We start from the raw sequence: 4,892 nt of genomic DNA on the forward strand, positions 1-4,892 counted from the left end.
ACACTTGCATGCTCTGTAATGTATAGGCCACATATACATAATGTATGTAATCCACATGAGTAATGTGTGTAATCCACATGAGTCATGTATGAATCCATGCGAGTAACGTACGTAATCCATATAAGTAATGTATGTCCCATATAGGAATACAAGCACAAGTAGAATTTTCACATACAAGTCATCTCATTGTTCTGGACTTTGCCAGAGAAGGTAGTTTATCCTATTTTTATTTAACTTTCTGCATACCTACATCGATCTCAGGTTGAACACTAATGCCAAGCATATAAATTATTCATTTTTTAAAAATTTATTTATTTTTTAATTGAAGGATAATTGCTTTATAGAGTTTTGTTGTTTTCTATCAAACCTCAACATGAATCAGCCAAAAATTATTCATTTTTAAAATAATTTTTTCTTTGTATACAATTTTAAAGGTTGCTTTCTATTTAAAGTTATTACAAAATGTTGACTATATTCCCTGTAAGCCTGTTACATTCAATAGTTTGTACCTCCCACTCCCCCACCCCTAGATTGCCCTATGTCCCCCAAAGTATCCACTTCATAATCACTCAGAATCTACCCCCCGTTTCCCCAAATTGGAATGTCATTTGGATCCTAGGCAGCAAGAAGTAATAAACGTCCACTTCCCCTTCTAGGACTCAAGTGTTCCAGTTCAAAGCTATCGTAAGAGCAACTGTTGTATTTGAATAATCATCTCACCAGTCAAAATGGTTAGAGTATTTCATCAACCTTCCCAAAATGTTAAGGATGATAATTGCCTGGCGGTGATTCTCATGTTGTTATCCTCCAGAAAAGATTCCATAATTCAACAAGCTTATTAAAAACCTCTTTTCATTTCTTAAATTATTATTGCGTGCTAAATTGCTTCAGTCATGTCCAACTCTTTGCGACCCCGTAGACTGTATAATGTGCTAGGCTCCTCTGTCCACGGGATTTCCCAGGCAAGAATATTGGAGTGGGTTGCCATTTCCCTCTCCAGGGGATCTTCCCAACCCAGGAACCAAACCTGTGTCTCTTATGTCTTCTGTAATGACAGATGGGTTCTTTACCATGAGCACCATCTGGGAAGCTTGGGCTAAATTATCATTACTCTCTCAAAAACCATAAGCTGATGTTACAGCTTATCACCTCACATCCATTTCCCCCGTATGTCCACCAAGCCCTAAGCCTTATAGAATCTTTTTGGCCTCTGAAGTTAGTTTCCTATGCGTTGTACCACAGTGCGTTTTCACTTTGTAACTATGTGAAAACCATAAAAGCAAAAATTGGCGTCTTTGGTGAGAAAGTTAATTTTAGTTTAGAATGTTCCTTTTGTCATTATGGAGCAAGGCTTCAAGCTGCTAATGTTAATTCTCCTCCCTGTGTTTATTTCAAGGAACTTAAGTGGGAAAGAAAATTAGTTTGTTTTTTTTCCCATTATATAATCTGTATACAGTACTTCTGGTCTGGCAGTAAAATTACAAACATTAGCAGCAGTAACAACAACAAAACATACACAAGCATGCACACACACACGCACACACACACACACATACAGGCTTTAAACCTAAATGCACAGAGTCATAAGGCCAATTTTATCTAAGTGAATTTATTCACATATGATATCTCCTTCAGAAAACAGAGCCAAAAAAAAAAAAAGAAAGAAAGAAAACAGAGCAAATGAAGATGTTCAAGTTGTATTGCTCAAGAGGAAAAGGTACAATCTCTTCCCAATAGACACCTTTTACTTTCCAGCTACTCATGCCTGTAAAAAGCTGCATTAGAGGGATTCCCTGGCAGTCCTGTGGTTAAGACATTACCTACCAATGCAGGGGGCGTGGGCTGGGTCCCTAGATGGGGAACTAAGATTCCACATTCTTCCAGACCAAAAAATCCAAAACATAAACCAGAAATGATATTGTAACAAATTCAATAAAGACTTTAAAAATGGTCCACATAAAAAAAAAAAAAACTTAAAAAAAAAGCTGCATTAGAAAACTACCTCCCAAGAAAACCAGCCAGTTATATTTTCCATGTCTTCCAGCTATAAATACAACCAGCATAAGAACAAACAATAATGCCCTACTTTAGATCTCTGCTTCTAAATAGCACAGGCTAATTACTTGCTATAATACTGTGTCCTTGTGAGAACAGGAGGTAGAGTATTATTATCCCCATTTCACAGATTAAAGAACTGAGACCATGTAAGTTAAAAGCTCAAGGCTACTGGAGTAACTGAAGGCTGAAATTCAAAGAGTTCATAGGCCTTCCTCTAAAATTGATGACTGTGCTTTTCAGCAGACTCTCGGCAACTGTCAGGTTGAACCAGGTGAAACTGCTGGCAATCTTTTCCTATGTGTTAGTAGCTTAGTCGTATCCGACTCTTTGCAACCCCATGACCTGCCAGACTCTGTCCATGGAATTCTCCAGGCAAGAATACTGGAATGGATCGCCATTCCTTCTCCAAATCTTTTCCTGTAGTCATTCAAAGTATCTTCCTGTGTGGATTACTGCTTTATGTCTGTTACCATTATTCCATTGGATTGTCTTTAATTTTTTAATTTGAATACAGAGGTTCTTTATATATTCTGGATATATATGTTTGTATATATGTATATATATACTCTTTTCCCAATCTGTGGTCTATTTTTTTCACTTTTTGAAAATGCTGCTTTTCTTTTTTTTTTTTAATATTTATTTATTTATATTAGTTACAGCATGAGGGTTCTTATTAAGTTGATAAAAAAGTAATTGCAGTTTCAGACCATAATTTTTAAATCATTATAACTAGGCTCAAACACATTTTTATTAATCAAAATAGGAACCATTACAATCAACATATTTTTGCCAACAAGAAATAAGTTTGTTTATTTCTGTGGCATAAAAATCCATGCTTCAGGATTCGACGAACTCTTGGAAAGCTGCTTTCCAAGACCAAATTTCTGCATCCTGCTGGTTGTGGAAGTTATTTCCCCTGCTAAAAGTTGTCAAGATGCTTGAAGAAGTGGTAGTGTGTTGGCGAGAGGTCTGCTGAGTATGGCAAATGAGGCAGAAGTTGTAGCACAGTTTGTTCAACTTTTGAAGTGTTGGTTGCAGTTCAATGTTGTGGAGAAAAATTGGCCTTATTCTGTTGCCCAGTGCTGGCTGCAGGCATTGCAATTGTTGGTGAGCTCACTGATTTGCTGAGCACACTTCTCAGATGTAATGGTTTTGCCGGGATTCAGAATGCTGTAGTGGATCAAACAGGCAGGAGACCACCAAGCAGGGATTGTGACCTTTTTTTGGTGCAAGTTTGGCTTTGGGAAGTGCTTTGGAGCTTCTTCTCCGTCCAGCCACTGAGCTGGTCATTGCTGGCTTTCATATAAAATCCACTTTTCATCACACATCACAATTCAATCAAGAAATGGTTCATTGTTTCATAGAACAAGAGAAGATGACGCTTCAAAGTGATGATTTTTTTGATTTGCAGTCAGCTCATGAGGCACACACTTAACAAGACTTTTCACCTTCCCAATTTGCTTCAAATGCCACGTGACCCTACATAGAATGGTCAGTGTTGAGTTATTTTTTTCTCATGTAGTTGTAAGAGGATCAGCTTTGAAGATTGCTCTCAAATGGTTGTTGTCAACTTCCAGTGGCTGGCCACTACCCTCCTCATCTTCAAGGCTCTCGTCTCCTTTACAAAACTTCTTGAACCACCACTGCACTGTTCATTCATTAGCAGTTCCTGGGCCAAATGCGTTGTTGATGTTGCAAGTTGTCTCCACTGCTTTATGACCCATTTTGAACTCAAAAAAATTGCTCAAATTTGCTTTTTGTCTAACATCATTTATATAGTCTAAAATAAATATAAAATAAACAGTAAGTAATAAGTCATTAGCAAAAAAATAAAGTGAGAAATGCACATTAAAATGATATATAACATAACCACATTTATTTAAGAATATATTCCAATATCAAAGTTCAACAGTGCAAAACCGCAATTACTTTTGCACCAACCTAACCGCTGGAGCATGTGCAATCTTGTTTCCTGATCAGGGATAGAACCCGGGACCCCTGCTTTGGGAGCATGGAGTCTTAGCCACGGGACCACCAGGGAAGTCCCTGAAAATGCTGCTTTTCAACGAACAAATGTTTTTAAGATTCTCGTTCACAAAGTATTCTGCCATGCTCATGCTTAGTCACTCAGTCGTGTCCTACTCTTTGCGACCCCATGGACTGTAGCCTGTCATCTCCAGGGAATCTTCCCGACCCAGGGATCGAACCTGGGTATCCTGCATTGCAGGCGGATTCTCTATTGTCTGAGCCAGAAAGCTATATTTTCTTATAAAAAAAAAAAAAAATGTAAGGGCTTCCCTGATGGTTCAGTGGTAAAGAATCTGCTTGCCAGTGCAGGAGACATGGGTTTGATCCCTGACCCAGGAGAATCCCCCATACCTTGGAGCAACTAAGCCTGTGTGCCACAGGCAGGGAGCCCGTGCTCTAGAGCCTGGGAGCCACAAACACCAAGGCCATGTGCCCCAACTACTGAGCCCCCTAGGGGCTGTGCTCTGCAACAAGAGGCCACTGCGGTGAGAAGCCCTTGCCCCAGAACTAGTTAGCCCCCACGCGCCGCAACTAGAGAAAAAAATTTGCACAGCAACTAAGACCCCGTACAGCCAAAAAAAAATAAATAAATTTAAGTTTTTCTTTTCACACTAAGACTTTATTCCCCTGGGATAGATTTTTAGGTATGATGTGAGGCAGGAAATCAAAATTGTTTAATCTTATTAACAATATAAAATTATATACATATAACTTAGTTAATGTTTATGGGTACTATATAAAAGTTAACATATATTACATAATACATGTTATATATATTAACTTACATATAAATATATATTAACATG

Source organism: Bubalus bubalis, chromosome 17 (assembly GCF_019923935.1).
Source record: "Bubalus bubalis isolate 160015118507 breed Murrah chromosome 17, NDDB_SH_1, whole genome shotgun sequence".
Taxonomy (NCBI): Eukaryota; Metazoa; Chordata; class Mammalia; order Artiodactyla; family Bovidae; genus Bubalus; species Bubalus bubalis.